This window comes from Beta vulgaris, chromosome 6 (genome assembly GCF_026745355.1).
Source record: "Beta vulgaris subsp. vulgaris cultivar EL10 chromosome 6, EL10.2, whole genome shotgun sequence".
Taxonomy (NCBI): Eukaryota; Viridiplantae; Streptophyta; class Magnoliopsida; order Caryophyllales; family Amaranthaceae; genus Beta; species Beta vulgaris.
Window position 1 is genome coordinate 44386227 of NC_079207.1, and position 18541 is coordinate 44404767.

The window sequence follows — 18541 nt, forward strand, 5'->3', positions numbered from 1 at the left end:
TTTATAGCAGTGATTAAGTAAAATGTGGGATTAGAACATGTATTAGCGACAAAAGTATTCTTTCCATGATGTTCCTCAACTAGAGGAACACGTTCCATTATTCACCCCATGTACTCCAGTATCTCAACAAGCGTGTGTTAGAGGATTAATAGTGCTTTCTAAATTTTAGCAATTACTTGTGTAACAAACAAAAATCTGATTTCTTAATTATGAATATTTTTATTTAATAAAACCAAAAATTAAATCCTTTTATCAAAATAGTATCTCCAAAATATTTTTATTTTATAACCGAAAAGGATTTTTATTTTTCAAACAAAAATAAAAATTCCTTAATTTTTTTTTCCTTAAAATCGGATTTTTAACAAATAAAAATGGTTTCCTATTTTTTAGGCATCAATAATTCAATCGACACAAAATAACCGTTGCGCAATGTACTATATGTGTAGTTCCTTTAAATTTTTTAGTTCGTTTAACTTAACTTATCAGTGCCAGTTCATTTGTTCCTTTTAAAAGTACAGTAGATATTCTCTTTTAACTTTGCCATTTTTCCTTACTAGACTTACTCGTACCTTTACATTTGAACTAAAAATAAAAGTATAGCTTTGAATATTTTGCTCCAACGTTTCTCCGGTATCAGTTCTTTGAGCATCTTCACTTAGTCTTCAAAAATCCAACTTGATTTCTTCTTCTGACTTAGTACTCTCTCTGCTAATTACTGTGATATCTTCCAAATCCATTCACTTAACAACTTGTTAGTTTATTACTTAGTTTGTATCTTTGTTCCATTATCATCATCAAAACCAGGGTTCAACAATTTGCCTTCGAGGTCATGGCTAGAGCTGACAGTCGGGTCGAGTCGGGTTCAGGTTGACATGTTTGCATAAACGAGTCGGCACTCTCCTAAACCTGAATCCGACCAACCCAAATCTAACTTGTTTATAAATTGGCTGACTTGAACCCAACCTTTATAACCTAAACTAAACCCTAATTAATATCATTACAACATAAATTTAGAATTTTACAAGCCAAACATTGTGTACTTATAAAATTAAAATATAACATTTATTACAAATAATAATTTAATAGTATAATTTCATTACATACTACTACTGTTTATACACCATTGTTACCAAAAAAATTCAACTTGAACATCTCCACCAATTCAATAATGCTTGACTTTCATTTGGAATGTATTTTTTCGGTCAACCATGAAATTCTTTCAAGCTATCCGTAACTAGATGTTGAAGAACTACAACAAAGTTTATCGAACCTAAAAAAGAAGTCAAGAATGCAAGCTTCTATGAAAAGCAAAGATAGAGGAAGATAAAGGAGAGATGAGAGATGAGAATGGAAAGGGAAGACAAATAATGAGCAGTGAGTACCGAGTAACGACATGACTTACAGAGGAAAAATGAACCCTTGCTCTAGGGTTTTATCTTATATATTCCATTGCATTGGACCTGGCCTAAAATTTAAAAGTAGAGCTAAAGTCTCCAAACACATATTTCAATGCTTAAACAGGTTAGGTCGATTACTTTCAGGTTGGATGTTTGAACCCGAATCTAACCCGTTTGATTTTCAGGTCAGGTTCAGGTCGAACCAATTACTTAAACAGGTCCAAAATCTCAACCCAAATCCACTTATTTCAGTTAGGTTCAGGTTAGGTTGTCGTGTTGGGTCAGCTTTTTCTAGCCCTAGTTATGGCTCGTTGACGGTGCTAGCCGCCCCACAAGGCCCTACATCTTCGAGGACATGGGCATTCCCGTCATAGAAGATGAGTGCCCTTATCAAATTCTCTGTTGTTTTGTCAGCTACTTCGACTAGGGGTTGCCTTACTCGATGGACTCGTTGGACAACAGTCATGGCTTTTGTGATGTTCAATCCCCACATATGGTGCCAACCTGTTTCGTGCATGAAACTTTAGAGTAACGATTTGATAGTTAGTTTGATGAGGAGTGTGTTTATGTGAGTGACTATTGTCCGATGGAGCCGTAGAACCTACAAAACCAAGGGTTGGACCACCCCGGGGGTGTTTTCGGGATCTCCCCTCGATGCTCAAATCAGTATTGAGATTAGAATTCTAGAGAGATAAGCTAGAGAGAGTTAGTGGGTAAACTGTTTACTACCTCAATAATGGGGATCTGATCCCTATTTATAGGGATTAGGATGGATGATGTGTTGACGTCATGACATTAGGACGAACACCCGAGCTTTTTTGGGTGGCTTTTAATGAGGGCGGGCCCCTCATTATCCACTAGTATTAAAAATCTTATCTCTCACAAACAAATTTATACGGTTCTCCCGGATCAGTAAGTTTGATTTTTTTTTCACAATTTTTTGGGCCAATGAACTGCTCCGGTTTGGAGAAGAACCAAATTAGTTAAACATATTGATCTGGTTTTTCTCCAAATTAGACCAGTTTATTGGCCAAAAATAACTTGAGCCCAAGCGTGTTCCCCCACTCCCCAGCTGGCTGAACCTCCTAGTAAATGAAACCCTCCTTAACCCTATTCTCACTTCCCTCCCCACAAAACCTCAACCCTAATCTCACTCCCCTCCCATCCATCTCTGATTCACGAAGTCACCTCTCTCTCACTTTCCTTTCTGTGATTCACGAAATCACCTATCATTCCTCTAGCTAACTAACCACCACGACCATCGACAACGACGATTCTCCTCTTTCCTCTCTCATCAACTCCCTCATTTCCTCTGTCATCCACCGACCTCTCCTAAATCATCCATCATCAACAACAACCTACTCGCTACCAGATCTTCAACACCATCATCTTCAACAACCTCTTTACCTTCAGTTCGCATCGTCTCAGCCACCAGATCTTCGTCCGTCGTCGCGCGCGCCTCAACCACCGGATTACAAATCCCTCGTCGTTCATCGCTCATCGGATTTCAGATCTTTTTCGTGGCGTCGTTCATCATCTCCTCCTCCCTTCGTGTCGCCGTGTTCAACAAACGGAAATTTTCGATCTTGTTTCGCAGCGCAAGTTCATCATCTCTTGTTCATAATTTCATATCTAGGTTATTTTGATTTTTTTTCGTTTATCTTCGTTTTAAGTTTATAATTTCATTTGTAAATTTTTATTTTCATTGTTATTTTGATTTTTTTTTTCTAAATCGGGGTTTCACTTTTTTTTTTCTTAATTTCCGTATTTGTTTGATTTTTTTCGTTATATTCTTGTATAAATTTTCGGTTGATTTTATTTTCTTTTTTTAGTTTTATGTATACTTTTCATTTTATAATTTTGATGTGTAATGATTGTTGTATTATTGTATGTTATCTCAGTTTACTTTAATGTATTCTTTTTAAAAAAAATCTATGTAAATATATCAATTTTATGTTTTTATCTCATTTCGCTTTTTATTTTGAGTTTGCTCATTTGGTTTTTTATTTACGTCTATGCTGCTTGGCTTGGAATTAGTTGGATGCAAACCTGGAACTACATACAAAGTACTGTCAACAATTGTTTCTATGCAATGTCTTTTTTTTAATATTCAAAGCTACTAATTACTGATCCGGTCATGCCGAGAACTGGACCAGTTAAGTCACTTAAATGACCCGTTTTTGGACCGCATTGGTTAATTTGTATAATCTGTTGCGGGCCCATCCGATCCGGACCAAAATCGGATCTGTACCTCCGATTTTGACCGGATCCGGTGAGCTTTTTTTCCACTAGTATTCTCAGGGGTAATATGGTAATTTCATATAAGAGCCGAGGGCCCAATGAATTATTGGGCTCAAACAAAGTAGAATAGACATTGTATCACGCATACCTGCTGCCATCGACACTCGATGATGGTGCAAGTTCTCGATTTAAATCTTCTATGGAACCCCAAATTTTGATATAAGTAACAATATTGTCTTTAACTATATTACTCCAGCATATCTAAATTCACTTACAACATTAAAGCTATTGTAGGAATTAGAATATAATGTCATAATTTGCGGAAAAGTCGACAATGTTGAGCAGGAATCAATAGCTGGTGAAAATATTGAGTTGGAATCAATGTAGCTTTTTGGGGAAAACTTTTTTTCCTAATTGAGATGATTATAGGAGATCATACTTAAAATGAGATATGAGGCAACTACTACAAATATGTACAAAAGTATCACCTATGAGAAACCTCCTTAATGACATGAGTGATTATTCAGCAAAAAAAACCTAATTTGTTCCACAGGTGGTCTGTTATGACATGATAAATGAGACCTTTTCTTTAAAAAAGGTGGTCTTTTTGAACCTTATCAAAAGTTTCCGGTATTAAAGAAACCACTTATTCCTATTAAGTGGTGATTTTGATTTTATATTTTTTAAAATTTTTTTTCTATATATTCATGTACGTGTTTTCAGGTATATAATAACTATATTACTAATTACTAATTAAAAAAATCAACACACGCACATCTATATCCACTCCCAGTTAGTTACCTCTTATATCTCTATGTTAAAAAAGTAAAACCCTAAATATACTATTCTTTAATCACTTAATTTACCTTTAATTACTCCATCATTAACAAATTATTGCCCAATGCAATTTGAAAGCCAATAAAACAAAAAAAAAAAGCCAAAAGCGTCATCTTCCTCAAACTAACACTACCGATAGAACAGTACTGCACCACCCGTCTAAAATTTGCACCAAAATTCAATCGCCGGAAACCGTCGAGTTACCTTGCCGGCCAATTCGTCTGCCAGTGGAGTCGGGTTTGTCGTCCAATTACGTCTTCGCTGGTCTCTTAATTTCGTCTGCTATTTGTTCGATTACCAGCACCACGCCCCAGCGACGCCACCACGCCCCAGCGACGCCACCACGCCATAGCGATGTGATTCGTCCGCCAGTATCCAGGTATTAAACTAGTTGAACCCAATTCATCTCGCCCTCCAATTTATTTTGTAAGGGTAATTGAAATATATATATTTTGATCGAAATTCTTGTTTAATTTGTTTATTGATTTTCATTATAAATTAAATTGTATCCTGAATTAAAAATTATTTACATATACAACATGAAAAGATTCCAAGATCTGTGATGATAATTACTCTGCGATCGATTAACACATCTAATTTGTTTTAAGAAAATAACAGTTAGTAACCACTCAGCAACTCATCTCGTAGAAGTTAAAGTTATGTTCTATCATCCGTGATAAGTGTTTGAACTAATATGGAAAGAATATAGTAAAGTTTTAGAGAGTAATGCAAGTATCTCAAGGCATAAAATAGAACCCTATCTACTCTTTGCCGTTTCATTAAAACAATTACGAGCTGTGGTAGAGGAGACTGCTGTGAGAGCATATAACATTCACAGGAAGAGCACCAGATTTACAAAGGCGGCAGTGATGCTCGCATTATATTCAAGAAAAGATAGTATAACCATACTAAACGAAGCAAAAGCTCTTAATAAAACGGGTAATGCCTAAGCCTAAATGTAACTCAAGTGGCCTCTTGGTTAACTTAATCTGACCTGTAAACATACACCAAACTAGTATATGTGATGTTTAAATGAAAGTGTTATCATGATATGTGTTTTAGTGAATTCTTAAAGATAATATTTTCACTTAGTACTACTAATATAAAATTCCACTTCCTTAAATTCAGAAAGTTAATCACATAATTAACTGCTTAGATTCCACTTTTATTTGCTACTATTTTTTCGGTGCTTATATGCAATCAGTATGTATCATATCTTGTTGATCCTATATGTATGGAGTACACTCATTCATCATCTCTGTGCAATGTCTTTGGTATATATATCTGTTGTCTGGAACTTTTGATTTTAATCTGTGTCTTTGTTGTTCTATTTTTGTGTCTTCTACCTTTAGAAGTTTTGTAGGCTTAGACATGGTTCAAACATCAATAGAGTTTAATCCCCCTGGCTGCCAATCATATATGTGCAGTCAATTGGGCTTGTTCAGGCAGTATCCATTGATACGCTCTCATATGAGTTTACTTCCTACTATTGTTGTTTGTGGACTAGTTATAGGAAGTGGCAACACCAAGAAGATGCTATCTTTCATATTACCAATCAATGAAGAAATGTCAGAAGCAATTTCCAAATTGTTTTTTTTTGAAGCATTGTTATTCCCTTCTTTATTATGTTCGAAGGCCTTTATGTCTTGCATTACTAATAATGGACATGACCTAGGGCAGTGCAAGTCTTTTATAAGAACAAGAACAAGTTATTGGTATCAAGGCTCAGTTGGGAAAATATCAGCATTGCTAGTTCTTGCCGTAATTAGCAGCGAAATAGGAATTTCACACTAAAACTGAAGGTGAGTTGGAGGAAATCAGCTTTGGGTGCTACTTGGGAGACAGTAAATAAGAGGTGCAGAGGAGATTTTTGTTTGGAAGAAATCAGGTTTGGGTGTTACTCTAGAGACAGTAAATAAGAGGTGCAGAGGTGATTGAATAGTTCTGAGGGCTTAAGATAGCACCCCAGTTAGGGGCTTTTTGCTATTTTTTTTAGTTCTGTTTACTTATGTCTTATTCGAGGTTTTTAGTTGGGTGTCCCCTGTATATATGAGCATCTTTGCACTGGCTTGATGTGAAGAAGAGGCCAAAATGATGTATGGTGCAACTATCGTTACAGCATGGCCAATCAATCTTGTGTCTATCTGAATGTTGGTGTAAGCTTGCTTTTCTATGGTGGCATTATAAAATGTCACATCTGGCTAATGTCACGCATATATTAGGTAGTCTGATTGTTTGCAATATTACTGCACTTAGCTTCCTTTCCAACTTCCATCTTATTTAAAAGTTATACACATGAGTTGCCCATGTTTTCTTCTACTGAATCATGTTTTAAAGTCATAGGTACGAGTCTATAATACTGTCTGTTGATAGCATCAAGTTTTGACTCAGATGCTCGACGATTTGTGAAGAAAATAGCATTGGATTTCGTTCATTGATTGGTAATCTAAATGATAGCATCTATTCTACTTTATGCATGCACATTCGATCAGTTTGGCTTTCCATTTCTGTACTCACTCTTGGAGAAGGAAAGCAAAGAAGTGTAATAAAACAAGAAAGATCAATTAAAAGGCACCATAGCATTATTCATCAATAAAACCTGTTTCATCTGTATGTCAATATTTTATGATGTTGAGCAGTGCGAAAGTGAGACCTTTAGTTTTGAGCCGAACATCTTTATATTGGGCTACTTTCTATATTTTATGATGTTTGCAAACTTGTGTTTGTGTATCACTTTTATGATCGCTCAAAATATCAATGTACTAATTGTTTACTGCTTTTGGTATTCTCCTTCACTAAAAAATCTATGAATTAGGGTCCTCGTCAACACCAAGAATCTCATGACTGTGGATATTATGTGTGCCGCCGATATATGCTCGAGACTGTAGAGAAAAGGCGACAAGCAATTCCTGATAAGGTATCATTCTTAAGAACACTGATATTATATTTATGAATGTATTTGTTATGTGTCGATAGATTGTTTTGTTATAGCATATTCAGCTTGTATGTTTATCTTTTTAATGTTTTATATTTTGCAGTACTTTGGTGGAGTTACAACTGAATTTTCTCAAATTAAGCTTGATGAGCTCAGAGACTTGTGGATCAAATATGTGGATGAATATAAACAAGTGGATGAAGAAGAATTGAAAGATAATGACCATTTTAATTAGGATGTGTGTATTTTCTTTTTGCGCGGGATTAGGGAGGTACTTCTATATATTTTTGTGCACATGAATTGGAAGAAACGACAGGCCTAGGTGTTCTATTATTTTTTTATAACTTAGTTGAATTTTTGGAATCTTTTAAACATTATATGTGATTTTGTAGTGAATGATATTAAATGAATGAAAAAGTATTCCAATGTTAAAGTCATTTGAATTATTTCAATACAAGTGCCTAAATGTTCTATATATATGTAAATTAGGAGCAAGTGAAACAGATTGGAGAAGCGCACGCGTATAATAATATTAAAATATTTTTATTTTCGTTTTAAAAAAAAAAACAGGTTAAAGAGACCACCTTTTTCTTTCAGGTGGTGTTTTAAGGAATGACTAAAAAGACCACCTACATATTAAAAATGATTTCTTTGTAAGATAAAAAAGACCACCTATCTGTAAAATGTGGCGTCTTATCCTTTTTTTTCCTATTTAAATTCCTAAATAACCACTTATTTTAAGGAAGTGGTCTCTTTTATCAAATTAAGAAACCACCCGCAATAAGTGGTTATTTATCCTGAGAAATCTGTGAGCTAGCTGAAGACCACCTCTCATGTGGTCTCTAAATGAGATTTTAGGGGGTCTCTTTAGGCTTTATTGTAGTAGTTATTACCATAATATTAGAGATTCTATTTTAGTAAATTGATCTACTTAAAAGATAGGCCATATCCTTTACACTAGGTATGTAGGGTAGACAAATCGTAAAAAATATATATATCTCTATTTCAAGATAGTGAAAAGTTAGAGTAAGATTTTGACTGAACAACTCAAAAAGATTGTACATATAAATTAATTATAACTTTTTCTACATAATTCAAATAATTATAAGTTTTACACCATTGAGGAGTGTTACAAGTTACAACCTATAAAAATATAAATTTTTAGATGAATGGTAACATATAATTAATATTTTTTTATTTTTAATAATGAATAAGTTATAAGAATAATATGAGTTTAGCGTAATAAGAACTACAACATGAACTATAGTAGGAGTAAGACTTTAGAATTATTAAGTGAAACAAAAGTTTGATTTACACTAAATTATCTAATAAATGGATAACACGATCAAGTATTATAACTTTTGTTACATGTTACAGTAGAAAAATACGCAATCTCATCATAATTGAATAAATTACAAAAAAAAGTGTATATCAAAAAAATATATTGGAGGAAATATTTAGATTTATCTTATTCACTTTCATAGCTTATGACATATGAATATAATTTAATCACATTCATGGCACGGACCTTTTAAGGGGCAGACATGGGCCTAACCCCTAAAAGATTTTGGGTAAAATTAATTTGATGCAACATGCTATTCTATTTAACCGAATAAGAAAATTCCAACAACTAGGATTAATGACAAATCAATATTTTATTAGCTCAAAGTACAATGCATGGAACAATTATCCATATGGAAGATTGGACATGGGTTAAGAAGGGGAAAAGGAGACCCAATGTTGGTTGTGAATGAAGTTAATGCAGTAGTGCTTTTGTTTTTGTTGTATTTGTAATCTTAACGTGTTGAACTTTTTTTTTTCTTCTCTTTTGTTTTTTTTATCTTTTTTAAGGGATTTCTCTCTTTTTTAATCTTCATCCAATTTTACTTTGTGTTATTTAAAGCTTTGAACTTTTGACTTTTCTATTTCGACCTTTTGCAAAAGGTAAAAATTATTTAAAAATTAAATGAATATCATATTCTATAAACAAAAGTCGTATCCTTATACATGTGTCCAGTTTAGTGCTTAGTAGCCTTATTTGGTAAACAGAGGTACGGGACAAAATTAGACGTTTGAGCTCAAATTAGAGGATTTAACTAGTCAATCTTCTAATTTGAGTATTTGCTATAAAAAGGTTTTAATTAGCTTATTTAGTCCAAAAAGATCTTTTTTTGAAAAAGTTAGGGGATGAGCTTTTTAACATTAAAGGATTAGGAATGAGTGGAGCAATTACATTTATATCCTAAAGTTGTTAAAAATTACATTATTAGTAAATAATAGAAAGGTACAATAGTAGATTATGCACATGTCCTTTTGGTCATTTTATACAACAATGTAGCAATTAGCTATCAGCTACTTACGAAATACCTTTATACAAAGGAAAAATTGCTAAAAATAAGCCAACTTTTGGCCGGTCTTTCGTAAATAAGCCAAACTTTCGAAAATCCAGATATAAGCCAACCTTATTATCAGTTTTGCCAATTTTAAGTCAGATGACTTAAAACCGGTTATACAGGTAATTTATATTTATTTTGTTTTTATTTTTCTCGAAATTCAGATCTTCTCTCTCCCCTCTTTATTCTAATATCCTCTCTTTCTCTCCCCACCTTCTCACTATCTTCACCAATCAGCACCACTGCCACCACGGATCGCCTACCACCACTGCAGCCATAAACCGCCTAACTGCCGCCGCGCAGTGTCAACGCCACCACCATCGCATCTCCTTTCTCTTCTCTTTGTTCTTCTTTCTTTTCTTATTTTTTTTGGACGAGATCCTTCGATCTCCGCCGCCATTAAAGCCCTTTCTCAGCCATTTAAGGTGTGTTGGGTTCGATTATGTGGGTATTCGATTTTGTGGGGTTGTTTGATTATTAGGTTTGGGTTAGTGGTGGCTTGGTGTTGAGGTTGTGGCTCGGCTATGGAGTGTATTGGGTGGTGGTTGGGTGTGGCCGGGTGGGTTTGGTTCACTGGTGGTGGGTGGGTTTGGGTGGTTGTGGTGTTGGGTTAGGTTATGGGAGTTGGGTTGTGGTTATCTAGTTGGGTATGGTGGGTTGTGATGGTGAGATCTGGGTGGATCTAGTCGGGGTTTTGGGTAATTTCGGTGGTGGTGGGGTGGTTTAAGGTGGGTTCAGTTGCGGGGTAGGTTCGGTGGGTCTGGTGGTCAATGGGGTTCGGTGGGTCTGATGGTTAATGAGGTGGGTTCGATAGTGGTGGGGTTAGGTTCGATGGGTCTGGTTAGTGGGGTTCATCTGGGAGCTGTGGGATGTTGGTGGTCACTGGAGTGGTCAGTGGTGGGCTGATAGGGTGGTGGCGTTGGTGGTTAAAGCGGTGGCGTTGGTGGTTCAGGGGGCTGACTTGGTGGTCAATGGTGTTACGGTCGGTGGTGGTAACTCTTGGCTCTTAATCTTAAAATAATAATTATTATTATTATTAATATTAACAATAATAATCAATAATCAATAATAATAATAATAAACTTACAATAAAAAAAATTAATAATAATAGTTAATGATTAATAACAATAACAATTAATATTTAATAGCATTATTAACAATAATAAATTAATAATTAGTGATAATAGCATAATTAACCTGAAACAACAGGTTACCAACAGGTTAACCTAGCACTTGACCTAAAATTGGCCAAACTGATTCAAAGATTGGCTTATATCTGGATTTTCGAAAGTTTGGCTTATTTTCCGAAGACCGGCCAAAGCTTGGCTCATTTTTGGCAATTTTTCCTTATACAAATAGATGATATAATCATGTAGTCAAATTAGCTAATATAATCAGGTAGTCAAATCGGCTAATACAATCAGCTAACATCTACCAGCTTATACAATCAGCTAACAGCTCACAGATATCCGCTAATTGCCAAAAAGGCCATAATATATATTTGTTTGTTTACATTGGGCTTTGAAATAGTATTCATATGTTTTTATGGTTTTAGACTTTCTTATTGTAGGCGTGTTTTTATTTCACCTATCTGGGATGAGCGCGTATTTAACTACTTCATTGTAAAGGTTTTTACCGAAGATTGTTTTGAAGTAGCCAACAAGTCCTTAAAGGAAGACTCGTAGACCTAATTGGATATGGAAAATCGTAAGGAAAAATTAGGGACTTATCCTGTAATCCCCCGTAATTTTATAGATATATTTTAGTATTTATATATTTATATTTAAACATAATTTAGTTTTAAATAATTTAATTATTTAAAGAAGGTTGACTATTTTGAAGGAAAAAAAAAATTATTTTAAGGACTTAAGGAAGTTAAAATATTTTGTTGAGGCATGCTTTGAAAAATGTTTATATACTAATTTGATTTGGAAAAGAAGTTTGTATGGGCTTGAGGAACCCAAAATTCTAAGTGGATTAGGAAAAGGATTTCTATTGATGTTAGGAGTTGTAATTCATTAATCCTATTTATCATCAAACTTTATTTGAACCCAATCTCCTTTTCCTAAGCCCAAAAGGAAAAACCTCTTTATAAATACCTTAGACCCAATTATTTTACCATACAAAAATTTATTCTCTCTCTCTCCTTACACAAACAGCCGGCCACTTATTCTCTCTTCCACGTGAGTTTGTTTTTTTTCTTTTCCTCTCAAGTTGTCTTTCTTCTTCTCCAAGTAACGCTTTCTCACCACACCTCTTCAATCGTCGTTTCCCCTTGTGCCCGCTGCTGCCAGGCGTGTTGTTCCATTTTCAGTGCCTCCTTGTTCATTGTTCTTTGATTTGTTGGTTAATTTCTTTTCTTCTTCCTCAAGTTTCAATTAAAGATCATGCTTTTATGCTTTATTTTAGTACTAATCATGATTATTAACTTTAAATTACTGTTATAATGATTAATCTTGGGTTATATATATTATGTATTAAAAGAATAAAATCTCAGATTTGATTATTATTTTTAGATTGAGTTTTTAATTATCAAAGCATGATTTTTTAGGGTGTTAAATATTGAAAAATCATAGCAGCATGTTATAAACTATGAAATTGATTTAAATTATGAATTTAAGCATGTTTAAGTATGTTTAAAGAGAGTTTTATAATTTTATAAGTTGCTGTAATTTTAGAAAGGGCTTTAATAATGGATTTTTAAGGATTTTAATTACTAGTATGGTAGTACTATGCTAGATATTGAAAGTAATTGAAGTTTTAATGGTAAAAACAACTTTTAAATATTTTTAAAGTATTTTAAAGTTGCTGGATTTTATTTAGAGTATTGACTTTGATTTATATTGATTATTTTAGTCGGGGATTATTCAGTAGGTGACTTTTAAGTGATTAAAAGTGACTTTTTTCTGGGAGATGGAATGATCACCATCCCTATTATTTTTCAAAGGTTTCTCGATATCGCTGGTCATTCTGGAATACGGAGTCGTGCCCGTATTTCGTCTTCCTAGGTGAAGGCAAGTTTATCTAAGACAACTCAAGTCCAATAACTATTCCATTGAAGTAATGAAAAGATGTTTAAAGTTTAGTTCAATAGAAGTTATCTGCAGAATGTTATATTGTTATATTATTATTTATCCCTGCATGTTAATTATTAGTATCATGTTAGGAATGTTTATGTAATATTATGTAGTACTCAGCTTTGCTGATTACGTGCTTTGTTTGTGATTGTTGATCATGGCTTTGCCTTATTGATCCTGTGATGACCCATTTTGGTGAGCAGATTCTTTAGAGCATTGACATTTATAGGTTCGCAGATGTTGCATCATTGGGAATCTGGAAATGGAGAGCTTGTGTAACATATTATTATATTACTACCTTGGTAGGAACATATTATAATAAGTTGGTTTGAAGTAGACATTTATAGTGTGTATGGTTTTAAGTACTTATTTATTTATTATATTAAAGTATGAAGTTTAGTTATATGTTTTGCGCTGCAAAATTCTGAATAAGCAGATACGTTATCACACGGCAATAATGCTTTGGGAATTCTCTTTGTTTTATATTGAAACGGGAGAATTATCGTGGTGTTACATATCCAATGTAGATTCCCCGTCTAAACTTCATAGATGGTCAAAATGAACAAAAGATTGAGTTTAGGGGGTGAGGGTACGATCACAGTCAGGAACCATGTTACCCATTGCTGGCCTCTCCTAAATATTGATTCATGTCAATGCTTATGCAATAGAATAAACAAATAATGTTTTAAGCCCCCCTAAAAATAATTAGTCTAGGTTGATTCAGGAAACACATCAAAAGACTATTTATTAGTGGTATGTTATTATGCAATCAATTTACATATAACCTAGCAGGTTGTCCAAATTAATCTGATTAAGGTTACAATAGTTCTTTAGGTCTTGATTAACAATAATAACATGCGGGTGATAAAAGCCTTGCATAGAATAGTCATATAATATGTATTGAACAATCAGGCAAGCATATAATAATATACATAAATATGAATAATAATAATAATAATAATAATAATAATAATAATAATAATAATAATAATAATAATAATAATAATAATAATAATAATAATAATAATAATAATAATAATAATAATAATAATAATAATATGAATAATATAAATTAAAGTACTAAAAAAGGGATTAGAATGTACAAAGACACGATTTTTATATTAAAGATCTACATCATGAAATAAACAGTTGGAAACTTCATTATGAAAATAGGAATTTATTAAAGGACCCTCAGGATTATATCGTGGCTTTGGGTCTGCGAGATTGACAACCTTCGGGGCGAGCAATCATGAAGCCTGAAAGTATGAATGTATATGTATGTAGATTGAATGTGTTTGTGTTTGAAAGTATGAGTTTGGACTGGATTAACATATAGTTTTAATATAGACTAGGGATGCATATGGGCTTGACAGTAGAAATGGACTAGGATTGGACTTAGAATGGAATAGACTGGGATTAGACTTGGATTGGGCTTGACATAGTATAGCGTTCACATAAAGATGCTAATGGGTCTAGATTTTGACATGGACTAGACTTATATGGACTCTAATGCTAACGGGCCTAATATGAATGCATGGACTCGGATGTAGATGGACCTAATATAAATGCAGAATGGGCTCTAATGCATGTGGGCCTAAACTGAATGCAAAGTGAGTTGAGTTGATTGGATTGGATTGAATGGAGGTGTTTGGACTGGGCTTAGAATTTCCAAAAGTTGTGTTTTTGAAAGGAACCCCTTGTTTTTATCTTTTTTTTTTAGGAAAAGATGATGGATTAATTTTGAAAATATTTTTTGTAAATGTCATGTATGATAGTGTTTAGTAAATGCTTTCCGAAAAAGAGTAGAATAAGAGGGTGTAGGATTTATTTTGAAATTGTCTGTTTTTGAAATTTTTGAATATGGTAAGGTAAGATTGATAGAGAAGATTAGTTTGATAGAAGGGAGGAGGTAGACATGCATGATTTTTTTTTTGAATTAGGTGAGACCCTTAGAATGACCATGATTTTTACGCGAATGCAGACAGACGAACATAGGAATGAGCATAGGATTGACCACCACCACGACTAAATCGAAGAAAAGCATGCGATGCACAGACCCGCGCGGCATTGCCACACGCGGTGCACAGTCGTGTGTCCGGCGCGAGAATGGTGTGCCAGCACAACTTAATGCGCTTGGCGCACTACTACCCCAACATGTTTTTCGGGGATAGGCAATGTTTTGGCCAAAAAACAAATTTTTCATTGTGTGTTGGACGTAATTTTAGGAACGACGCATAATAATCACAATTTGCCAAGATAATAACAGGAAAAAATTGCAATCACAAGCAAATATCATATAACATGGATGCAAAAGTTCCAACCTAAAGTCCAGTTCTATGTTTGAAACTATTGGTCAGGTTTAGGTTAAATATGAAAAGGGTCCATGACTAAGAGATTGATCCCACCTTGTGTACCCCTGATTAAAAAGGTCACCACGTGTAAGACGCACTCCAATTCTAAAGTGAGGAACAAGAGAACAATGTCATGGTTGGGTAGGTTTGCTTGTGACTAAGATCCAACAGTATCGCTTAGGAATCTTTTTGGAAGGACAAAGTGCAAACCCCCCAGGGGTGACCTCACACATAAAACATGTGATAACGAGGCAAGGTAAATTGTCCTTGTGGTGGCTAAACAATAGTCATGCATATGAAAAACTGTAATGTCATTCTAAAGTATAAAAAGAGTATGAATCGTATATTTTTCGAGTTTGACCCACTCATTTTAAAAAAATTATTTTTTTAACAATTCTCCCTAGTGAAATCGCCAAATTGTAGGCGTGTTTTTATTTCGTCTACGTGGCATGAGCGCGTATTTGATTACTTAATTGTAAAGGTTTTAGTGAAAATTGTTTTGAAGTCGCCAACAAGTCTTTAAAGGAAGACTCATAAGTCATAATCCTAATTGGATATGAGAAATCATAAGAACAAATTAGGGACTTATCCAATGTAGATTTCCCGTCTAGACTCCAAAGATGGTCAAAATGAACCAAAGATTGCGTTCGGGGGTGAGGGTACGAACACGGTCAGGTCCCATGTTGTCCATTGCTGGCCTCTACTAAATACCGATTCATGTCAATGTTTATGCAATAGAATAACGAAAAAATGTTTTAAGCCCCCCATAAATAATTTGTATAGGTTGGTTTAGGAAACACATAAAAGACTATTTCTTAGTGGTATGTTATTATGCAATCAATTTACATAGAACCTAGCAGGTTGTCCAAATTAATCTGATTAATGTTAGAACAATTCTTTAGGTCTTGATTAACAAAAATAACTTGTGGGGTGATAAAAGTCATGCATAGAACAATCATATAATATGTATTGAACAATCAGGCAAGCATATAATAATATACATAAATATGAACAATAATAATCATATAACTAATATATAAAGCAAAGTACAAAAAACAGGTCACGAGGTCGCCACATTTGGCTTCTTCATTGGACGCTATTTGTCGCGCTCAATAAGTGTCATGTCATATTTTTTTTTAATATGAATAGAGTTGTAAATTGATTAAACTACATATATAAAGTTGGTTTACAACGTAAAACTTAAATATAGTAAATTGATTATAACTTTTAATATATCATCGTAAAATTATAAATATTGTACCATTGGAAAGTGTTTAAAATATAGTTAAAATAAGATCCATTTATACTATATCTAAAATTTTATATTAAAGTGACATATAAAAGGAAATTTTGACTATACTAACGTATTAAATTAACCTACTGTAATTGGAATTAGGGTTAAAGTATTATAGTAACCTATTGGCAATTGAAATTAGGGATTCAATTAGAATTAGGATTGTTATAAGAGATTCAATTAGAATTAGGGTTGTTCTGCAAAACTTATTCATGTTAGAATTAGAATCTTCAAAGTTACATATACTAGATTGTCAGCGGTCAATTTCACAAATTGAGTATTCTTCCCTATATTTTATTTTCACTTAAGCTAATTATGTGAAGTACACATTATAGATTTTTAACGGTCAACTTTGCACATTGAGTTCTTCCCCTAGGCAAGGTTTCTAATAAATATACTCCTCATATTTTCTATTCCTTTAATAAGAAACAAATGTTGCATCCTTCGTCTCCTCCAAATATGAATGTCGGATCATATGGGACATGGTCAACATATTAGAAAGAGGGTTGATATTGTTAATCATGTTGGTCTATTAAGGCTTGAACGACATCGTAGCAACATACCGTAGCAACATATGTTAGCAATATATACTGTAATAGTAATATTACCAATCCTTCATATTTTAACAAATTGTTTCATATTTATATGACATGTGCTTTTATTTGATTTGTAAACACAATGAGTCAGGGACAAACTCTATAAAATGTCATCATCTATCTACCAAAACCAGTATTAACCCATGGCTAGCTATCTGTGGCAGTGTCAAGGGTGACTTTGAGGGAGAGACTACAAATACTCATTGATAACCAGTGATGTGCTCGATCAAACTATACAAGGAACATTGTCTATACGGAGATCTAGGGGGCAACTATATAGCTAATCAACATTTTATCAAAATCTATGATAAAAAAGTAACACCTCATCGATAATTCTCTTTTTTCAGAAATACCTTTATAATATAAAACTTAGAGAATTACCAAAGCATTATCGCCCGTGTGATAACGTATCGGCTTATTCAGAATTTTACAGCGGAAAACATATAAATAAACTTTAACCTTTTATTATAAATAAATAAATAAGTATTTAAAACAACCAAACATTCCAAATGAGTTTACTTAAACAAACTTAATAACTTATTTTCTTATAAATGCAGAAAAATAAAATAAACTAGTTACACATTCTCTCCATTCCAGATTCCCAATGATGCACATCTGCGAACCTGTAATGTCAATGTTATACTGAATCTGCTCACCAAAATGGATCATCACAGGATCAATAAGGCCAAGTCATGATCATATTTACAAACAAAGCACGTAATCAGCAAAGCTGAGTACTACATACTAAAACATAAGCATTCCTAACATGATACTAATAACAACATGCAGGGATAAATAATAACATAATCATATAACATTCTGCAGACAACTTTTACTGAACTAAACTCTAAACATCTTTTTATTATTCAAACGGAATAGTTATTGGACCGAGCTGTCCCACCAACCATGCCTTCATTAAGAAGACGAAATACGGGAGCTACCACATATTCCAGAATGATCTGCGATATCGAGGAACTTTTGAAAAATAAAAGAGGAATGAGGATCAATCATCTCCTAGAAAAAGTCATGGGCTACCACCATGTACTCCAACTCCCAATGTCCAACTCTAGACGTGCACAAGTCTAAAGTCTACAACTATTCTCGTCACACTTTACGTTAATTACCAATTATTACTTGTTATGACACACATACAAGCAACACAGAAACAATAATAATCAAATATTCACAACTGAACTTCTTTTATCTTAAGATTTAATAAGTGATCACAACTTACAACCCAAGATTATTTTCCTTTAATCCAATTCATCATATTTGTTGAACCTAGCCAACCATCCAACTTACCTTTACAAAGGCATAATTTATCAACTTACCAAATAAGGCCCACAATCCTCATAAAATAGTATATATATATATATATATATATATATATATATATATATATATATAAGGGAACATATGA

General features: G+C 33.5%; 1 long non-coding RNA gene across 1 annotated transcript; it reads left to right on the plus strand.

Annotated features, from left to right (window-relative positions):
- The first annotated feature begins 4498 nt into the window (after positions 1 to 4498).
- LOC125498356 (uncharacterized) lies at positions 4499 to 7847 on the plus strand. Its single transcript, XR_007275306.2, has 3 exons — positions 4499 to 4854; positions 7291 to 7392; positions 7514 to 7847. It is a non-coding gene; the product is annotated as an uncharacterized LOC125498356 (long non-coding RNA).
- Positions 7848 to 18541: the final 10694 nt, after the last annotated feature.